Genomic DNA, 23,076 nt, shown 5'->3' on the forward strand with positions numbered 1-23,076 from the left:
GGGGAGCACAAGCTAAAGAGGAGGACATGTGACCACCCCACGTGTCTCCCCTGCCGAGTGACACCCCCACCCTGCTCAGCCCCTGTCCCCAGCTGTTGGGGTGGCAGGAGGTTGCCCCCGCCCAGGCCTTGCTGTGGGATCAGGGGCCGAGTGAGCTGAAGTCCCCTCTCCCCCCTCTCCCACAGCTTTCTCAGGCAGATGCGGCTCTGTCCTGCTCCTTGCCTGGCTGTCAGGGAGAGCAGCCAATTTAGCCAAAGGTACAGGGGTAGGGGAGGCACAGGGAGAGAAGGTCAGTGATGAGCTGCCAAAAGCTGAAGAACCAGTTCCTTCAGTCGCTCCGGGTCTTCGGCAACACTGAAGGGCCCACCACCAAAGTGCCGCCGAAGACCCGGAGCGAGTGAAGGACGTGCTGCCGAAGTGCTGCCGAAGACCCGGAGCGAGTGAAGGACCCACCGCCGAAGTGCCGCCAAAGGACTGCAGGGCCACCGGGTGAGTAGAAATTCTCAGGGGATCCTCCCCAGCCAAGAGCTCAGGCGGGACGGACAGGACGGTCCCGCGGGCTGCATGTGGCCTGCGGGCTGGAGTTTGCCGAACCCCTTTAACCACCGATTCCAAACCGGCTTCAAAATTTAACAACCGGTTCGCGCGAACTGGTGCGAACCGTCTCCAGCTCACCACTGGAGAAGATAGAGCCTCTCTCCCTCCCCACCCCCAGGCAGACCAATCAGGGGGGCACTTGACACCGCCCCCCATAGCCACCCACGCATCGCCTCTGCAACGTGGCCGACACATGGGGCACGTCGGGTCACTGCTATGAAGAGTTCCGGCTCTGGCAAATGGTGCACATGCGCACCCACGTTTGGAATCCAGATAGGGACAACACAACTCGAAGAACCTCCAGTTACAGTAAGTAACCTCCTCTTACAAGTTAGATGATCTCAATATAATTCCCAGTGATTGCTTCCCTATGTTATGCATAATATTAAACCATAATATTATTGGGTCTGACTTGCAGTGTCTGCTTAGAATACACCCTGTAGAGGGAATAAATATTTCAAGTGTGGACCGAGGTTTGTTAATGACACTGTCTGAGGATGCTGTGTGTAATAGCAGGTGGCGCTACAGATCAGGATTGAGAGGAACGGCATGGCTGCATGGTTGAAATGTGCACATTCTCTTTCCATATCTAGGGTTGCCAGGTGTCCGGTTTTCAACCGGAACACCCTGTTGAAAAGGGACCAGGCGGCTCTGGCCAGCTCCATCGACCAGGCCATTAAAAGCCCGGTCAGCAGTGCTGCGGGGCTAAGGCAGGCTAGTCCCTACCTGTCCTGGGGCACCGCGCTTTGTGCTGGAAGTGGCCAGGAGATCCGGCAGGAGGGCCATGAGACGGCCACAGGGCTCCGCACACCGCCCGAGCTGGGGCGTGCCTGTGGGCAAGAGCAGCGTGCACCGCAGAGCCTCCTGCCCCCGCCCCTGCCTAGGTGCCGGAACTGCTGGCTGCTTTCGGGGCACTCTGTGGAGCCAGGAGAGGCAGGGAGCCTGCCTTAGACCCGCAGCATCGCCGCCCCAATCCCAAGCCCCAAACCCCTGACCCAGCCCTGAGCCCCTCCAAACCCATAGCCCCCTCCTGCACCGCAAACCCCTCATCCCTGACCCCAGCCCAGAGCCCGCACAACCAGCCCAGAGCCGTTAACCCCTCCTGCACCCTAACCCCCTACCTCAGCCCTGATCTGCCCTCTGAACTCCTGAATCCCACCCCAGAGCATCCTCCTGCACTCCACACCCCTCAGACCCACCCCAGAGCCCACACCCCCAGCTCAGAGCCTGTACCCCTCCCGTATCCCAACCCCCCTGCCCCAGTCCAGAGTCCCCTCCCCTACCCTGAACCCCTCATCCCCAGCCCCACCTGAGAGCCCTCACCCCCTCACACGCCCCAACCCCCTGCCTCAACCCGCAGCCCCCTCCCACATTCCAAATCCCTCGGCCTCATCTCCCAGCCAGGAGCCCCCTCCTACACCCCAAAACCCCCAAAACCTGCCCAGATCAGCCCCACCCCAGAGCCTGCACCCCCAGCCAGGGCCTTCACCCCCTCCTGTACCCCAACCCCCTGCCCCAGCCCAGTGAAAGTGAGTGAGAGTGGGGTAGAGTGAACCACTGAGGGAGGGGAATGTAGTGGGCGGGGCCGCAGGGAAGGGGCGGGGCTAGGGTGTTCTGTTTTGTTCAATAAGAAAGCTGGCAACCGTATATTACACCTAGTTTTCAGTCCCTCTCTTTCAAAAGAAACAACTTTTCCTGAAAATATACAAAAAGAGATCGAAAACACACATCCATCACCTCTCACACATCCATCCAGCTTTTACTCTGAGGTCAATGCATCAAATTACCACCAGGTGGCATCAGACCCACAGGTGATTGCAGAATCCTGTTTCCTCCCCCCTAAATTTGGACTGATTTTAGTGCAAATGGTGACCAATAGCAAGGGGCACTAGTATTTTACGGACAAAAGCCCAGATCCTCCAAGGCACCTAACTCCCATTGGTTTTAATGGAAGTTAGGAGCCTAATAACCTTTGAGGAGCTGGGCCAAAGGGCCCAATTCTGAAATTTGTGCTTATGTTTCATTCAGATGTAAGTAATCTCGCTAACTTTAGTGGGAACACTACCATGAATATGTACTATCCAGGGTGAATAAGGGACACAGAATCAGGCTTTTTGTCATGAAACAGATTACTGCAGTGCTTCCCAGAGTGTGGGGCACGCACCACCGGGGTTCCCAAACTTTTTTTGATGGGTCCCCCTTTAAAAATATTTCAGGCTGTTATGATCTGCCCCCCTCCCCAAGACCATGCCACCCTTACTTCTGTTCTGCTCTTGGCAGCAGCATTGCATTCTAGCTTCAGAGTTGGGCGGCTGTTGGATGAGCACCCAGCTCTGAAGGCAGCAGAAGTAAGAGTGGCATGGTATGGTACTACCACCCTTACTTCTATGCTGCTGCTGGCGGCGGCGCTGCCTTCGGAGCTGGGAACCCGGCCAGCTGCCACCTCTCTCCAGCTGCCCAGCTCTGAAGGCAGAGCAGAAATAGAGGTGGCAATACCGTGACCCCCTGCACAATAGGCTTGTGACTCCCTTTTGGGTTGGGACCCCCTATTTGAGAAACAGACTAGCCAGAGCAGGGATGAGCAGTGGGATGGGCAGACCTTTAACAACACATGGTAGGGCTAGAGGGGCTGCAATTAATTCATTTTTCTGAAGTTGGGGGTAGGGGGAGAGGGGCCCTCAGCTTTCAAAAACAATCCTAGGTTACTGGTTTGAATCCATACTAGGTTGATTGGCATTGAATGGCTGTTTGTGACTCATGTGAAATCAGTCTGTAGTCTCAGTCCAGTCCTTTAGTGGACACGTGTCAACGGAACCATCATCACACTCAGCCCAAGGAGGTAATGAGCTAAGGAGATTAAACTCTTCTGCCACACTTGAGGGTTCCCTCCAGGTCAGGGTTTGAGGCACACTGAACAAGCTGGCAAAGCCTGTGCTGCTCTTGTCCTGTGGGTGAAGGCAGGAGTTTAGTTTCTGGGCATTTTTCACTAGCACTAAAGCCACTTCGAAGAAAGACCACCTGTGTTAACATCTGCTGAAGAAAACAGGAAATGGAGTAATCCTCCCCCATAGAATAGCTGATTCACTTCAAACTCCTGCTAAAATAAGCGCAATGTAAAGAAATAATTAAAGAGCAGCAATCCATAACAAAAAAAAAATGTACACTTGTGTGGGTGGAAAAAGCCTGGAATAGTACCAACCAAGTCCTAATTGGAGAAATAATTACACAGTGAAGACAGACAGCAGTCTTTTATCTGCCAGACAAGCAACAGCTGTCCTAGAGAAGAGCCAAAGGTTCTTAGCCCAGCGAGGCTTTATGGATAACCCTGGAGGCACTCACAGATCGGATAAACCTCAGTTTCATTTATATACCAGGACTATACCTTTTATAAAAAGTGTGTTCCAAGCTGCTTTGCTTAGTTAGGTGGGGTGTCCTTAAGGCACATCTGCCAGAAAAGGAGCATTGCAATTGGCGCTCATTAATAGGAAACTCTGACAGCACTGGATGGCCCAGTGATCCTTTCTCATACCCCGAACAAAGTGAACCGTAAACTTGCTTTTGCTCACATTAGCAATCATTTGTCCTACGGAACACTGACGACCAGTGCCCTGGTCAGGACAGCTTGTCCTCACTGGAGTCAGATCTTCCTGACTTCAGAATTAAGAGCTCAAGGGGGGGCTTGTAAGGTCTTGTTGCCACTTGGATGCCGTCATGGAGCTAGACTGTTCTCAGTGGTAGCTGATGACAGAACAAGGAGTAATGGTCTCAAGTTGCAGTGGGGGAGGTTTAGGTTGGATATTAGGAAAAACTTTTTCACTCGGAGGGTGGTGAAACACTGGAATGCGTTACCTAGGGAGGTGGTGGAATCTCCTTCCTTAGATATTTTTAAGGTCAGGCTTGACAAATCCCTGGCTGGGATGATTTAGTTGGGGATCAGTCCTGCTTTGAGCAGGGGGTTGGACCAGATGACCTCCTGAGGTCCCTTCCAACCCTGATATTCTATGATTCTATGATTCCCTGAGGGGAGAATGGTACGGGTAGAAAGAGTGATCCTTGCCTGCATACCCCATCTCCTGGGGGGCTAACCAACAGGTCCCCCGCCTGTGGATGTGTTATGCTTATAAGAAGCACACAGGATCTTTTTCAGGGGAAAAGGCAATACGCCGCATTTATTGGAGATACAACAATTAGCATATGTATTCAATCACAACACACACACACACACACACTGTCCTGCCAGTCAATGTTATAGTTACCAGTCCAGAGTCCGGATCAATCGAGTGGCCACCTAGGTTGATCACGGGTAGGTAGGAGCTGGGTTCTGTCGGTCACAACACGATGCTCCAGGGAAGTCTTGGCAGGACGAACCCAAAGTTTCATGGCAAGGCACCCTGTTTATATATTGATTTTCTTTCACTGGGACCAATGAGTTTTGCACCATCATGCTGTAATCAATTGTTGTTTGATGAGTGCTTGTTTTCTTAAATTGTCCTTCTCATCCTTTATCTTGTTCTTTCATCGAGTCTCTCAGGGAGTTACCCCATGCTGGTTTTGATCACAGCTATCTTGTCCCCATTGGTAGGTGCCTGTCTCATCTTTAGAGTCGCCAATCTGCCTTCCTCTGATATTTCAATAGGGGCGTGTTGCAACCTCCTAGAGTCCTTGCGTGTGTCTCCGGTTCCTCCCTAGAACATCTGGTTCAGTGATGGCCTTCATACTTATCTCTTAACACACATTCCTCCGTCACACACAAAACAGAATTGATTTACACAGATCATTTTGAATAGGAACATCAATACAAAAGAAAAACAATCATTCCATTCTTTTACTTATTTTAAAATACTAAACCTACAACAAAATGGTGACCCTAAAAGCTCTGTTACCGCCTTGAAATCAGCCCAGACAAAAAGATTCTGGCTAATGCATCTCTACCAACGGCACATTAGGCCATTCCTTTCTGCTATTCAAAAAGGGTGGCTGGAAGGATACGGTCAAATCATACATCAATACATTTAACACATGCTACATTATTATCTTATTATTCTTTATCTTTCATTCTAAATTATACAAAATACAAACATAAAATCCTACTACATGTCCCCCTTTTGACCCCTCAAGAACAATTCTCGAGTGGGTCATATTTTATACAACTGGTTGTAATTTAACAAACATTCTTTTTGCCCAACAGCACATACAACACATTCCTAGCAAGCAAACACAGGACAATATTAACACAACCAGCAATGGGTGAAATATAATAGACAATATGCCTTTAGAGGTTGGCGACCAGCCTGTAAAAACGTCTTAACACTGATAGGCTGTCAGTTCTTTTTCAGACCTAGCAATTTTTAGCATGTCTACATTTGCATGTAATATTTGAAAGACACGCTTCCCTATATCCCTCTGTGTCTGTTGTAAAAACTGAGTCACCTTTGTTTCTGACAGCAAATGATCAATTAGATCATGCCAATCCAGGCCAAGGGTAACAGAGAAATTAACTGGGATGGCGGTTATAGTGCTCTGTGCTTCTTCTATCTTTGGTAAATAGTATGTCTGATTGCTAGTATATAATACATGGGCATTATATTTACATTCACCACTGGGGGTTGTCTAATACTTGTACCCTCCCAGAATGCTGTTTCCCAGGATGTATAACACATACACATTGTCCGTTGTACAAAACACGTGTCACATTTTCTAGTTTGTCCCATACACATGTTCCCAATGATGTGTTCTTGCTGCATGGTTCTGTGGTAACAGGTAGGGACAAGAACACCCATTTCTGAGGGCTCCATTCCGTGCACCCTTGGATGTCCAATAATGTCTCCTCTTTCCCAGCCCACTGACCCATAACCCAGGGTAGCCAAAAGGATCCCATGGTCAATTTTGGGAGCTCCCACTTTCCATATTTCTGTCTCCACAGACTGGCGGTGAGCAATTTTAACAATAATTTCACCTAATAACAAATCAGGCTTACTCATGCTGGAAACATATTGCATCCATTCGTTTGTAGGTGTCAAACAAGGACCTCTTCCGTTCTTTTAAAAGATGCGTTAATACCCGAACATTCCCAGATATTACCCAAAACGTTTCGTGTTCAAGTGATGCTCAACTAAGAATTTGCATCTCGGTACATCCTATGGCCAAGGCAGTTTTATTTCCTAACTCTGTTTGTTGTTTATACAGCAGCCAGGAGGTGGTGTTCAGCCACCGCCACATATTCCATGTTGCCTTTAGATTTCCCAGACCTATTTGTACCAAATCCACAGTATTATCTGCCTGCTTGTGAATGAGACTATCTTGCAGTTGTGACAAGGAACTTAACTTATTCTTAATTACCTCCAGGTCTACAGTATTCATAATTCTTGCTCCAAAACCAACTCCTCCTAATATGGTGTCTACTACATCTCGTTTTGCTCAGCCATTGGAGTGTTGATGTGTTTTTATCCAGGCCGTTATAATAGGAAGGGAGTAGGGTGAACATTTAGGTTCCAATTTTCGAATGCATAGTCCCTGGTCCAGGTTCTCATGCATGTGTGCGGGAACCATAGGTTCAATTTACTATGGGGTATTGAACCGTATCCCACAATAACTGTTAGTATTGTCTCTGTCTTAACAGGCTTATCCCACTGATATAGTAATCGTGGGTAGCTGGAACTCCAGGTGGTATCCCCATAGGGACCCTCTATTTTAACCCCTATTTCCCAGTGGTTTGGTATTCCTGTGGTGTTTATAAGGTGAACCTTAAGTTCTACTTCCCCCTTCTCAGGCATACACGTTGATATTTCCTAAGGGTTTTAAGATTTGGCTAGTATTTTTATCATATCATTCCATGAGGATCGCTGGATCATGGGTAGGAATCCATGATTCGTTGGCAGGGAGTGAATTATTTTTTAAATATTGGCTTATGAGAAGGGCTGCATCTTCTCCCATGATTGCTCTAATTATCTAGGTACTGAAAGTTCCCAGAAGCAGGTAAAGCCAGACCTTACATTGGAGTCTCATTTTCTGTGGATTAAAATTGTGGTAGTTAAGCAGCGCCTTGTGCTCAGGTTCTGGAATGTTCTTTTCTGCAAAGAATTCACAGATCATTATTTATGTAAACAGTTTAATTTGTGAACCATGGACCCATTTCAGTTTTCCATCTTTTTCAGTACGGTATACCAACGGCTAAGGCAGTCCACTTTGGAGTAAGAGCCTATCCATTTCAGTTCCCTTTTCCCCATTTGAAGGTATGTGACTTGGTCCCCTGTTTCCCACAGGGCTGCCTTTGTGGGACTTGGTTTCTGAATTTTGTTGTTCACGTGTTCGATGGCCTGATTAACCCTATACTGGAGGGTAGTTTTATCTTCTTGTAACTGTTTGAGCCATTGAAAATAATCATGCTGGGTTATATTAGAGCTTTCTTCTTGACCCTGTACCAGGCAACTAGGATCAATCATTAGGCGCATTGAATGTCCAAACAGAATTTGAAAGGGTTGAATTTTTGTCCTTAATCTATTACTGATGCGGATGGCAGCCAAAATCAGAGGCAGTTTATCCGGCCAGTCTTTTCCTGTGTGATTTACTACCTGCTGGAGCACTTCCTTAAATAGTGCGATTTATTCGCTCTACTTGGCCTGAAGACTGAGGCCGGTGTGGTATATGGAACTTTTGTTTAATTCCCCAGGCTTGTATCATTGTTGTAAAAATTTCTCCTACAAAGGCTCCCCCATTGTCAGAATCTATTATTTCGTGGATGCCGTATCTACATACTACCTCATTAAAAAACTTTTTGGCCACTACCCTGGTGCTATTGTCTTTAGTAGGAAATGCCTCCATCCATCCTGAAAAGGAATCAGTTATCACCAATACTGGAATCCTTCCTTACTCCTTGGCAATTTATCAATAAAATCAATTTGAACCCTGTGCCATGGCCCAAGCCTTCATTGGTACATCATGGGTTGTCAGTTAGGAGGACGAGCCTTGTCCTGAGCTCACCACACACAATTTCGCACCATGTTTTAACATAATCTTCCATACACTCCCATTCTGCTACTTGCTTTAGCCTTCTTAAAGTCCCTTCCACTCCTTCATGCATAAACTGATGGGCTACATTAAGTAACTCCTGTCTTTCTAGTTTTCCTGTAACACGGTTAGGGCAGTCTGTAGTGCCATCTGTTGGCTCAGATGTGTCAGCACAGACATTCCTTTTCTGACTTCTGGTTACAACTGCTATGTCATGCTGTCGGGCTATTGTTCCAGGTGTCCGATTATTATTATTCCAGGTGGCCTCCATACCCATTCCTTTACATGTCGCACCTTTAAGTGTTTAGGGTCCATTTCCATTCCTCTGAATATGCTTTCCATCTGCTGCTTTCCACCTGTTCCTATACTAATCATGTATCCAAAACTGTATCCCCTTCACACAAAAATCACTGTCAGCATAAATATACACAGGCTGTGGGGAATTTTCATATTGCCTTAAAACCTGATAAATTGCATGGAGCTCAGCATGCTGAGCCGATCCATGGTCTGAATGACTTCCTTTTCTAAGTTAATGGCAGCATATTTTACACATCTTTTCCCTTTTACTACCATTGCACTCCTGTCAGATACCCACGGTATCTAATTCTTCCAGTGGGGGTGCCTCTACCAAGGCAATTCTTTGCTCCAAAGTGACCTCTGGACATTCATGTCAGTTCCCTTTTTCAATTAGGGCATGTGTTAGCATGTCCGGCTTGGACACTGTTTCTGTGGTCACCCCTCTGTTAACTAAAATAAGCGTCCATTGAGCCATTCGGGTGTTTGAGACTTTACCTCCCATCAATCTCCCTGATAAAATGTACTTGAGAGGAGTGTGGGTGCTTTGGATAGTAATAGAGGCCATTCCTGTAAGGGGCTCAAAAGATTGTACTGCCCAGACAGTTGCTAGACACTCATGTTCACAGCAATCAAAATTTATTTCTGCTCCTTGAAATTTCTTGGATTCATATGCTACCGGCACTAGCTTTCCCTCTTCATTATTTGGTAATAGTGTGGCAGCCACGGCCATGTTATTAGCCGCAAAACAAATAACAAAAGGCTGTGATTGATCAGGAAATCGCAGGGCTGGGGCTGTGAGAGCCTTCTGTTTTAGCAGGGTTAAAGTGGAGTCCTGCTCTTTTCCCCATTCCCATTTTGTCCTTTTCTTTAGCAGTTTCCACAATGTTATTTCAGCATATTTATAAATATGTGGTCTAAGAAAATTGAATCCTCCTCGCAGAACACTTAAAGAGTGGGCATCGGTAGGGGACGGCATTTCTACCAGTGCCCTTACCTTCCTCTGATCTACCTGTCTCCCTTCTTGTCCAACGACTAAGCCCAGGTATGTACTCTAAGGTAGCACCAACTGAGCCTTGTCTAAGGCTACTTTGAACCCCATTTCCTGAGTTAGCGCCAAAACTTTTCCCATTAGTGTTTGAGTTTGCTCTTCAGTTTCCCCAAATATCAAAATGTCATCTACATATGAAAACACAAAAGGCCTTTCTTGTGAACTCAACTGGTCTAGTATATCCACAACATGCTGATGGGCAATAGCTGGGCTGTTGTGATATCCCAGGGGCAACCGACAAATGGTTCATTGTTGCTCCTTTATTGTAAAGGCAAACCGATCTTGTGAGTCCGGATGTAGGGGTATGGCAAAGAAACAGTTGGCCAAATCAATAACTGAGAAATATTTAGATGTGGCTTGCACTTTTTGTATGACAATAGGAATTCTTCTATAATCAATTGTTAAACGCCAGGATTGGCCATCTGCCTTTAGCACTGGCCATGCCGGGGAGCTAAAGGGTGAATTCGTTTTTTGAATGAGCCCCTGTTGTTCTAATTCCTGCATGGTTTGCACCAATTGGGCCTCTGCCTCTCTTGGTAAGAGTATTGTTTTTGGGGAGGCACAAATCCCCCAACAATCTTAACACAAGCGTTGATTTTACTGCAATCTGTTTCCTTTTGAGTCCATACTGAGGGGAATTTCAAGCACCACTTTTCAGCTTGTTGAACTGTAAGTGCGGCTACTGGTCTCTCTCCCCCTTTTGTTAATATGACATCCTGACCGATTTTTCCTGAATGGGGAGGGCGAATTTCTAACTTCGAAAGAGTACCTCTAGACATATTGATCACCACATTGTTTTTGAACAACCAGTCGGATCTCAGAATAATTTCATCAACCATATCAGGAGTTTGGATCAAATCCTCTAATGTCTCAAACCCTTGCACCGAAAAGGGGACTTGGGTCCATTTCCACCTGAGACTAGGTTTCCCTTGAAAGGATTTCAGAGCTACCTGTTTTAATATTTTTCCTGCTTTTGGGGTTGTTCTGATTAAGAATACAGCGGCTCCTGTATCTATTAAAGCTAGTGTAGGGGTATATCCACCCTGCTAAATGTACACACATGGTCGTCCCCCGGATGCCAGGAGACCTTGGAACCTCCACCTCTGTGCCCGTACTGGTGGTGGCGGTTCCTCGTTCAGCGAACCCCTCTATTCTTGCCCCGGAAAAGGCAGTGGTTCTGGAAAGCATTGCATCGAGGAAGAGGGTGGTGCATTAGGAGTTATGCTAGCCATCTCTTTTCGTGGGATTTGCAACCTCATGGCTTCCCTGGCTAGTTCCAGTGTAGGGGCCCCGTTCCACTGTCCTCGCTCCGACCCTTCTATCAGGGAAAATGATACAGATAAGATACATACAAACTATCTAGGTATATGCACTCCTGGTCGGAGAGGTGCCGGTCCATAAGGGGGAGGATTAGAGTCCACACTCCTACCCGTCTGTCGGGGAAAAATTGCATAGGTGAATATACTCTCGGTTGTAGCAGGATCGAGCCCAAAAGGTAGGGGGCTTAGCGTTTTCCCCTCCTGCTCTGTCAAGCAGAGTTTTTAGTGGGTATGGACTTTTGTGTTTTGTAAGTCCCAGCACAAGCGTGGGCACAGAAGAGTTATAAAGGTAAAAGAGATTCATAAAGAAATATGTTTAGGCGAAAGGAGTCCCCTAAGGACAAAGCTCAAGAAGAGCAGAAAAAATTGCCATTCATACAGGAAATGACTCCTTTTAAGCCCTGGTCTACATTAGGAGTTTAGGTCGAATTTAGCAGCGTTAAATCGATGTAAACCTGCACCCGTCCACACGATGAAGCCCTTTTTTTCGACTTAAAGGGCTCTTAAAATCGATTTCCTTAATCCACCTCTGACAAGTGGATTAGCGCTTAAATCGGCCTTGCCGGGTCGAATTTGGGGTACTGTGGACGCAATTAGATGGTATTGGCCTCCGGGAGCTATCCCAGAGTGCTCTATTGTGACCGCTCTGGACAGCACTCTCAACTCAGATGCACTGGCCAGGTAGACAGGAAAAGGCCTGCGAACTTTTGAATTTCAATTTCCTTTTTGCATGGTCACCTGCAGCCTGCCACGCTGGCCAGAGCTCATCAGCAGAGGTGACCATGCAGAGCTCATCAGCAGAGGTGACTCATCAGCAGAGGTGACCCAGAATCGCAAAAGAGCTCCAGCATGGACCGAACGGGAGGTACGGGATCTGATCACTGTATGGGGAGAGGAATCCGTGCTATCAGAACTCCATTCCAGTTTTTGAAATGCCAAAACGTTTGTCAAAATCTCCCAGGGCATGAAGGACAGAGGCCATAACAGGGACCCAAAGCAATGGGGCGTGAAACTTAAGGAGCTGAGGCAAGCCTACCAGAAAACCAGAGAGGCGAATGGCTGCTCCGGGTCAGAGCCCCGAACATGCCGCTTCCATGATGAGCTGCATGCCATTTTAGGGGGTTCAGCCACCACTACCCCAGCCGTGTTGTTTGACTCCTTCAATGGAGATGGAGGCAACACAGAAGCAGGTTTTGGGGACGAGGAAGAAGATGATGATGAAGTTGTAGATAGCTCACAGCAAGCAAGCAGAGAAACCAGTTTTCCCGACAGCCAGGAACTGTTTCTCACCCTGGACATGGAGGCAGTCCCCCCCGGACCCACCCAAGGCTGTCTCCCGGACCTGCCAGGCAGAGAAGGGACCTCTGGTGAGTGTACCTTTTCAAATGCTATATATGGTTTAAAAGCAAGCATGTTTAATGATTAATTTGCCCTGGCATTTGCGGCTCTCCTGGATGTACTCCCAAAGCCTTTGCAAAAGGTTTCTGGGGAGGGCAGCCTTATTCCACCCACCATAGTAGGACACTTTACCAGACCAGGCCAGTAGCACGTACTTGGGAATCATTGTAGGACAAAGCATTGCAGTGTATGTTTGCTGGCATTCAAACAACATCCGTTCTTTATCTCTCTGTGTTATCCTCAGGAGAGTGATATCATTCATGGTCACCTGGTTGAAATAGGGTGCTTTTCTTAAGGGGACATACAGAGGTGCCCGTTCCTGCTGGGCTGTTTGCCTGTGGCTGAACAGAAATGTTCCCCACTGTTAGCCGGGGGAGGGGGGTGGGGGGTGAGGGGCTAGCCACGTGGTGGGAGGAGGCAAAATGCGACCTTGGAACGAAAGCACATGTGCTGTGTATGTAATGTTAACAGCAAGGTTTACCGTGAAAGAATGTATCCATTGTTCTAGAAAATGTGTCTTTTTAAATACCACGGCCTCTTTTTTTTTCTCCACCAGCTGCATGTGTTTCAATGATCACAAGATCTTCTCCTTCCCAGAGGCTAGTGAAGATTAGAAGGCGAAAAAAATGCACTCGTGATGAAATGTTCTCTGAGCTCATGGTGTCCTCCCACACTGACATAGCACAGACGACTGCGTGGAGGCAGACAATGTCAGAGTGCAGGAAAGCACAATATGACCGGGAGGAGAGGTGGCGGGCTGAAGAGAGTAAGTGGCGGGCTGAAGAGAGGGCTGAAGTTCAAATGTGGCGGCAGCGTGATGATAGGAGGCAGGATTCAATGCTGAGGCTGCTGGAGGATCAAACCAATATGCTCCAGCATATGGTTGAGCTGCAGGAAAGGCAGCTAAAGAACAGACCGCCGCTACAGCCCCTGTGTAACCAACCGCCCTCGTCCCCAAGTTCCATAGCCTCCTCACCCAGACGCCCAAGAACGCGGTGGGGGGGCCTCTGGCCACCCGGCCACTCCACCCCAGAGGATTGCCCAAGCAGCAGAAGGCTGGCATTCAATAAGTTTTAAAGTTTTAAACTTTTAAAGTGCTGTGTGGCCTTGTCCTTCCCTCCTCCACCACCCCTCCTGATGCTTCTCTCCTCCACCACCCCTCCTGGGCTACCTTGGTAGTTATCCCCCTATTTGTGTGATGCATGAATAAAGAATGCATGAATGTGAAGCAACAATGACTTTATTGCCTCTGACAGCGGTGATCGAAGGGAGGAGGGGAGGGTGGTTAGCTTACAGGGAAGTAGAGTGAACCAAGGGGCGGTGGGTTTCAGCATGGAGAAACAAACAGAACTTTCACACCGTAGCCTGTCCAGTCATGAAACTGGTTTTCAAAGCTTCTCTGATGTGCACCGTGCCCTCCTGGGCTCTTCTAACTGCCCTGGTGTCTGGCTGTGCGAAACCAGCAGCCAGGCGATTTGCCTCAACCTCCCACCCCACCATAAACCTCTCCCCCTTACTCTCACAGATATTATGGAGTGCACAGCAAGCAGTAATAACAGTGGGAATACTGGTTTCACTGAGGTCTAACCTAGTCAGTAAACTGTGCCAGCATGCTTTTAGACATCCAAATGCACATTCTACCACCATTCTGCACTTGCTCAGCCTGTAGTTGAACAGCTCCTGACTACTGTCCAGGCTGCCTGTGTATGGCTTCATGAGCCATGGCATTAAGGGGTAGGCTGCGTCCTCAAGGATAACTTTAGGCATTTCAACGTCCCCAGTGGTTATTTTCTGGTCTGGGAATAAAGTCCCTTCTTGCAGCTTTTGAAACAGACCAGAGTTCCTGAAGATGTGAGCGTCATGTACCTTTCCCGGCCATCCCACGTTGATGTTGGTGAAACGTCCCTTGTGATCCACCAGTGCTTGCAGCACTATTGAAAAGTACCCCTTGCGGTTTATGTACTCGCCAGCTGGCATTGCAAGCTTCCACAGGGCTATTGCCACTCACTTCTCAACTGTGAGGGCTGCTCTCATCTTGGTATTCTTGCGCCTCAGGGCAGGAGAAAGCAAGTCACAAAGTTCCATGAAAGTGCCCTTACGCATGCGAAAGTTTTGCAACCACTGGGAATCGTCTCAGACCTGCAACACTATGCGGTCCCACCAGTCTGTGCTTGTTTCCCGAGCCCAGAATCGGCATTCCACCGCATAAACCTGGCCCATTAGCACCATGATGCCCACATTGCCAAGGCCCCTGCTTTGAGAGAAGTCTGTGTCCATGTCCTCATCACTCACGTTACCGCGCTGACGTCGCCTACTCGCCCGGTATCGCTTTGCCAGGTTCCGGTGCTGCATATACTGCTGGATAATGCGTGTGGTGTTTAATGTGCTCCTAATTGCCAAAGTGATCTGAGCGGGCTCCATGCTTGACGTGGTATGGCGTCCGCACAGAAAAAAGGCGCAGAACGATTGTCTGCCGTTGCCCTGACGGAGGGAGGGGCGACTGACGACATGGCTTACAGGGTTGGCTTACAGGGAATTAAAATCAACAAAGGGGGTGGCTTTGTGAGAAACTGAATGGCCCCCTCAAGGATAGAACTCAAAACCTCAAGGATAGAACTCAAAACCTCAAGGATAGAACTCAACACTGGGTTTGGCAGGCCGTTGATTTCACAGAGGGAAGGAGGAGAAAATTAATACAAAACAAATCTGGTCTATTTCTTGTTTTGAGCCACTTCATCTATCTTTATCCATGTTGCTGGCAGCAGACTGTGCAGTACGACAGCTAGCCGTTATCATCTCCTGGGTGCTCGGCAGAAGGTGGTGCAGTATGACGATTAGCCATCATCTTCTGCTGGCTGGAGGTTAAAAGACAGTGCACCGCCAGTAGGATTGAATCGCCACAAGACGAAACTTAAAAGGGAAATGACCTGGCTGAGTCACTCCCATGTTTGCCCAGGCGCCTGTTTAAAAGAGCACCCAGGACTTCGTCGATGACGGCTACCAGTCATACTGCACTGTCTGCTCTCAAAAGGCAATTAACTGCTGCTGTGTAGCAATGCAGTACTGCGTCTGCCAGCACCCAGGAGACATATGGTGACAGTGAGCTGAGTGGGCTCCATGCTTGCCGAGGTATGGCGTCTGCACAGGTAACTCAAGAAAAAAGGCGCAAAACGATTGTCTGCCTTTGCTTTCACGGAGGGAGGGAGGGAATGGGGGCTTGACGATACCAGAACCACCCGCGACAAAGTTTTAGCCCTATCAGGCACTGGGATTTCTACCCAGAATTCAGATGGGTGGCAGAGACTGTGGGAACTGTGGGATAGCCACCCACAGTGCAACGCTCTGGAAGTCGACGGTTGCCTCGGTACTGTGGACACACTCCACTGACTACATGCACTTAGAGCACTTGTGTGGGGACACACACAATCAACTGTATAAAACCGCTTTCTACAAAACCGACTTCTATAAATTCGACCTAATTTCGTAGTGTAGACATACCTTAAGACAATTTTGCAAAACTTTGGGCAGAGCCCATAGACCGAACAAGCATTAGCTAATGTCCATACTATAGCTGATTTGGAAGATATTTTTCCAATCTATCTGTTCGTCTACAGGCCATCAACCCCGATAAAAAGAGACTTGGCTCCAATTTTGGCTATTGTGGGAAGCATGCAATGAGGCATTCCTTTGCTTGGCTAGCTGCCAAGAGGAAAACGCTGCACTGTGTGAGAATCTTGGTGTATCTGAACGAGAAACTGCTAAATGGAAAATACTGGCCGCTGGGGTCCAAAGCCAGTTAGACATTCTCAAAGATAGTCTAAGATAAATTAAAATAAAAGAGAGGGGATTATCTGGACAAATAGAGGAAAAACATAAAATACAAAAGGAGAATCAGGTTTTACATGGAATTATAAAGAAACTAATGTTAGAACAAGGTAGAGCCCCTGCCCATCACAACCACTGTGAACCTATTATTAAGCATCTTAAAACAAAATTGGGATTTGCCACCCACCAAGTAGCAGCTCTGATGGCAGGAGAATGGGACCAAGCCCAATACGGTGAGATCTCCGAATGGGAGGGAGAATGGGACCCTAGGGAAGCTTGGAATGGAGATATATGGGATGAGCCCCAGGGATTGGAACCTAACGAACAAAATCCTATTGCAGCAATACAGCCAGCTACAGTCACAACACCCACAGAGGGAGGGGGAAGTACAACTGTCACCACTGTCCCTGTATCAGCCACTGACTTAGAAGCCATGGCTGATAGTTTGGGACCCCTAAAAAAGGACAATTTCTCCAGATGGTGTTCAAATGCATTTTTGCTCACAATAAGGGAACAGCTGAACGCCCTTGAAGTCCGCTGCTTGATGGGCATCTGCATGGCTTCAGAGATTCGGGGGGTCCTAGATAGCATTAAAGTTGACAAGAACAATAGCATATTGACTCTAATTGGACTTTTTGGAGAGCAAATAGCCAGGCGCAATTTTATAGCACAAGCTGTAGCCACAACCCAAGAGCCCAATGAAGACCCCGAGAATTATTTAACCCAATGGGATCTGATGCAGATAATGGCCTGCTTAACTCCGCTGGGCAATGCCACAGTGCTGGAGATGGATCCTTCACTGGAGGTGTCTCTCTTCTTCACCCCAGAGCAAGGTCCAGTGTCTTCATTTCCCTCCTCTATCACAAGAGTGGTAGAGTCCTTAACTTTCCATTCCACCCTTCCAAATGATTCTGGAAGGCCATGTCCTTCTGCCTCATCCACCAAACAGGGCCAAGTCTGCATAGCCACTGGCTCTCCCTGCTAGTGATGCGGTAAGAAGTATCTACCCTGCAGTGGGAGTAGGTCCTGACTTGCTACCTGCCCACAGAGCAACCCCCAGTTGCTACAAGTCCTTCAATCTCAGAGTAACCCTGAAGCACCATGAGAGTGGCTTATAGAAATAAAGGCATTAACAGCCCAATTGTGGTTAAAGTACAGTTCAGAATGATTAATTAATCACATTTATATTTGTTGTCTCTTTTGCTCTTTACACAATGGCAAGAACATGAAAAAACCACTTGGACCCAGCTGGGTCCCAAAACAGTCACATTTACTAACTACATACAAATCTGAGCATCACTAGAGGGTTCCAAACTATTTAAAGGGATACTCTTCTATTCCTAAACACTCCAAGATTGATTAAACATACCCACTCAGTCATTTAATGCTGCATGTAGGATTGTTTTCATTTCATGCAATTAAGGAGCATGTTGACTGGGGAGGGAGGGAAGTCAGAATGACAAGCGTGTACACATTTCAAATTTCCAACATATTTCCACTATTATTTTCTCCTCCAAATAAGAGCAGCATTGTTATTAATAGTCACCTTGCCAAGTTTGTGAATTGTTGATATTTTGATATGAGATGCCTATGTAATTTAGGAACCACAGGCGAGGGAGGAAAATGTGTTTTCAATAGAATTTGAAATGGAGGGAGAGCTGCTGAGGAGGAGAGACAGAGCAAGGCTCATTGTAGACGGCAGGAACTGTCGCGAAGACACTTGAACTAATCTTCGCCAGCCTGTGCAAGGATGGAGAAGAGGCTGCATGCTGGGTTAGTGGTAGGAACTGAAAGCAGAAGAGAGAGAAAGAGAGAGAGAGCAAGAGCCATGGGCTAAGCTCAGATGTTTACAGTGGGTAATTTTGACCAAGATCTGGAATTAAATGGAAGCCAGCGGAACTGTTTGAGGAATGGACTTGTGATTATGCTTTACATGTGAGGAGATGGACAATAGAATTCTGCACATTCTGGAGTGGGAAGGCCCCAGGGAGGCTACAGAGAAGGGAGTTGCACTAGTCAAGGCAAGAAGAGATACCAATGCAGAGAGACATGAGGATACCGGGGAGTTGAGGAACTTCCGTACACACACATTTTTGCTTGACATTATTTATATTCTCTAAAGAATGCTAATCTGGGCACAGCTATGTGTTGGTACTAACCCTTCCTGATACATAGGGAAACATCACGTATGGAGCACCAAAAGTGTGCAACGTGCTTCACAGGGCAAGGAAGAGAATAAATCCTTCAAGGAGCATGCACACTAAATATTATGGGGACAAGAGCCACTGCCAGATTGTGCCAATACTTGGCAGCTCTCCAGGCCAACACTTCTTTTCTGGTGAGCTCAGCAGTTACGACAGAAGTTACTATCCCATTTAAGAAAAAAAGGATGAAGTCTCTAGCCCATATGGTGGCAAAGAGCTTCTGGTTGTGGCTCAGTGTCATACTGTCTCACTGACCCTGCAGCCAGATAGCCGGAAACAATGGTTCTAGAAAAGAGGAGGGAACTGCTGCTATTCAGCTCAACAGGTATTCACTCTGAAGCCTAATGACTACACTAACTATGTAGACATCGTTCAATATTTTATTGCTGAACACATTAGCTGAAATGTGTGATTACTCTGGGATTGTGAGTAATGCACGAGTAGAATACCACCACACTTCTGCTTTCCCACATCCAGCACCTGACAAGAATGAGAGAGATTAGGCTGTGTTCAATGTTACTGAGCCTGAGCAAGCCTGAGCAATAAACCTTGGTGGGAAGAGAAGCTGGTCCGTGTCTGAAACCCTGGCTGTCTCATTGTTTGGAGGGTTTTTTGTTTCCTATCTGTGTGAAAAGCTTTGGTTCTGCTGTGAAATGCTACCATAATTTAGCTTGCAGTGCTCTCCCTCTTCTGTAAATATTTATCTGCACCCTACTCTCCCAGCCTGGTTTGGAACGACTTGCCAGAGGATTTCAGCAGTAACCAGAAACTTTCTTAGGGTATGTCTACACTACGCAGCTTTTAGTTAAACGGCTCTGCTGCTACAGCCGTGCTGCTAAAAGGCGTGCAGTGCAGTGGCTGTTTGTCGGCAGGAGAGAGCTTTCATGCTGACAAAAAACTTCCACCCCCAACAAGCAGTGCTAGCATTGTTGGCAGAAGAGCGCTCCTGCTGACAAAGTGTTGTTCACACTGGTGCTTGTCATCGACAAAACTTTTGGCTTTCACGGTTTTGTGTTTTTTTAATATTCTTGTAACGATGCTGCCTTTGGTGGGACACTTCTGAGAGTATCAATTCAGGACAAATTGCTTAGAGCATGGCAGTTACAGCCCAAGTCTGGGGTTTCTCCACTTCTAAGGCCCACTAAACCAGACAGACAGAAAGGACTTTGGTTTTACCCCACTGGCTAACCTTAAGTCACACAAGCAATTCCCTCAGACACTCCATTTTCCTAGTATCACCACCAGTGCCACTTGTTATGGGGATGAATGGTTATGAAAACCAATACCCCAGTAAAAGAAAAAAGGTTCTCTCGATCCCAAAGGACCAAGCCCCAGACTCAGGTCAATACACAAGTCAGAGCTTACCCACAAATCACGCTGTTGCCAATCCTTTAGAACAGGGGTCAGCAACCTTTCAGAAGTGGTGAGCTGAGTCTTCATTTATTCACTCTAATTTAAGGTTTCGCATGCCAGTAATGCATTTTGACATTTTTAGAAGGTCTCTTTCTATACGTCTTTAATATATAACTAAACTATTGTTGTATGTAAAGTAAATAGGGCTTTTAAAATGTTTAAGAAGCTTCATTTAAAATTAAATTAAAATGCAGAGCCCCCCAGACTGATGGCCAGGACCTGGGCAGTGTGAGTGCTACTGAAAATCAGCTCGCACACTGCCTTTGGCACACGTACCATAGGTTGCCTACCCCTGCTTTAGAATCTAAAATCTAAAGGTTTATTCATAAAAAGAAAGAAATATAGAGGAGAGCTACACTTGGTTAAATGGAATCAATTACATACAGTAATGGCAAAGTTCTTGGTTCAGGCTTGTAGCAGCGATGGAATAAACTGCAGGTTCAAATCAAGTCTCTGGAGTACATCCACAGCTGGGATGGGTCATTCAGTCCTTTGTTCAGAGCTTCAGTTTGCAGCAAGGTTCCTCCAGAGCTCAGAAGCAGGATTGAGGACCAGATGGAGGGGTTTCCAGGGCCTTTTATATTCTCTGCCCATGGAAGGACACGCCTTTGTTCTTACTGTGGAAAATCACAGCAGCAAGATGCAGTCTTGAGTCACATGGGCAAGTCACATGTCGAGGCATGATTCAGTTTGCAGGCCGATGCCATTGTTTACATGTTAGTTTGAACATTCCCAGGAAAGCTGAGATGTGGATTGGCATCTCCCAAAGTCCATTGTCAGTTAAGTGTTTCTTAATTGGGCACTTTCTGAGCATAGTCCTTTCTCAAAAAGCTGACCGAAATCTTCACTTAAACTACTTGGAATCAAATACGTTTGAGATACAAGCCCATAGCCAATATTCATAACTTCAACTACAAAAATGATACACACATACAGACAGCATAATCATAACCAGCAAATCATAACCTTGTCACAGACACCTCACACGACAACCTTTGTACAATATTTGCTGTAAATATATAACAGTGGTTGCAACAATGATCTATATGGTCACAGTTTATGTCAATAATGTCACAACTCTGAATAACAAAAGTTTTGCCTTTCACTTTCCAGGGTAGACAAAGCCTGAGCAACTAGTCCTGACCCATAGCAAGTCAGCCTTGATATTAATCAGCTTGACTAAACCTCTATAAACAATCTGGGATTGCTCAACATAGCCTCAAAAAGAATTGTAATAACATTGAGTTTATGTCTTTTTTTTTTTAATCTTTATGATCTATGAAGAAGTGCTGAGGGGCTTAAAGAAAAAGAAAAGGTGGGTGTTTTATGCTTTATTATTTTTAAACAGAAATATAAAAAATGTCAGACTGGGCTCAATACAGGGGTAACAGTGAAATGTAATAGCCTATGATACACAGGAAGTCAGACTAGATGATCTAGTGGTTCCTATTGGCCTTAAACTAAGGATCTGTGAAATCTGGGCCCAAGTTTTGCTGGAGGATTTCTTGGGTTATGTTTAATGTGAGCTTTCACACGGTAAATGTAGGGTGTTGAATATTTAACAAAGACAGCCTTTGTCCGAAAAGTTCATTGGGCATTGGAGTTAAATGGGTGGTGACAAGAACAAAATGAAAAAACAAAGCCAAGATTTTTGGTCACTCTGTGTAAGGCTGTGACTACACTAAGATTTTATGGACCCTTAATTCCCCAAAAGTGAAGCTCTATCTGTGGTAGCATTTGTGGCTGCTATTGTGTAGCCAGCATTCAGGTGTTTTTACCACCACCTCCTCTAAACCTGATTTGGATTAAGAACACCTGAGACTTGTGAACAGTACAGCTTCCAAAAGCACTGGTAGAGGAGTCACCATCTCAGAGCACCCCCTCACCGCAAGACCCAGCATTACAGCACTCTGCCTCAGTTTCCCCACAGCAATCTTCAGCCTACTCCAACCAAAGAGGTGACTTGTTGCGGTGGCTCGGCCCTCCAGCTAAGCCCATCCCTCCCAGAGCATCCAAGTCCAAAACACAAACTCTTGCCAGTCTCAAACTGGGCCAAGCCCTTCCTTTCCAAGCAGCCTGTTTTTTTCCCTTCAGTTCAGGCACTCTTCTGTCCATCCATTCGGCTCAGCTCTCACCCTGAGCAGGCTCCTTTCCATCTCTCCCCTCAGCTCCTCCTGGGCCTCTTTGGGTGTCCCCCTGCTTTTTCCTGAGCAGCTGCTTCCAGGCCTTCCTTTTTTGGAATCTTCCACAGGCCTTTGGCTCCCCTCCAGCCAGCTTCCCACCGCTGAGCTGCCTTCCTCACCTAGCACAGGTATAGCAGCACAGGTCTGACTGGTGGTAGTTATGCACACGTGTAACTTTAACTTTATCAGGGCCTCAGTCCCTTGACGTCTGTGATGTCAGAATTTCACTAGTTCTCCAGTTAGGGTCTTCCAGGGCAGACAAGACCTGAATTTTTAAAGCAAAAAGAAGCAGATTTAAAAAAAAAAAAAATCTTTCAGGCCCTCCTCCTCAGAGAGAAAACACTCCACTTTTGTTTCTTGTCTCCTTTTACCTTCCACAACCACACAATGATTTCTATAAAACATACAGTTCTAAGCAGAGTGTTGGTGTTATGCCTTCTCAGCTTAAAGGCCATTGAAATGTAATAGAAAATCTAACTGCTGCATCTCATTACAAAGAGTAAATGGCTAGCACATTTCCAAGCGTGTCTAAATACAACTGGAAAAAAAAACAATCAGAACAGGCGGCTGTCATTTTAATAGCCAGAAGAAGTTGGGCTTGTTAAAAAATTTCCTTTGGATCTGGTTTCCAGGTTTTTGGCAAAACAAAAAAAACTCATTTAGACTTTTGTCAAAAAACCCCCAAAACCGTTTTTGTTTTCAGCTGAATTTTTTTGTGTTTCAGCTGAAATGACCCAAAATGGTCCGTTTTGGCCACAAACGTTTCATTTTTTCTACAGTTTCTG

The sequence above is a fragment of the Natator depressus genome, chromosome 10 (genome assembly GCF_965152275.1).
Source record: "Natator depressus isolate rNatDep1 chromosome 10, rNatDep2.hap1, whole genome shotgun sequence".
Lineage (NCBI taxonomy): Eukaryota > Metazoa > Chordata > Testudines > Cheloniidae > Natator > Natator depressus.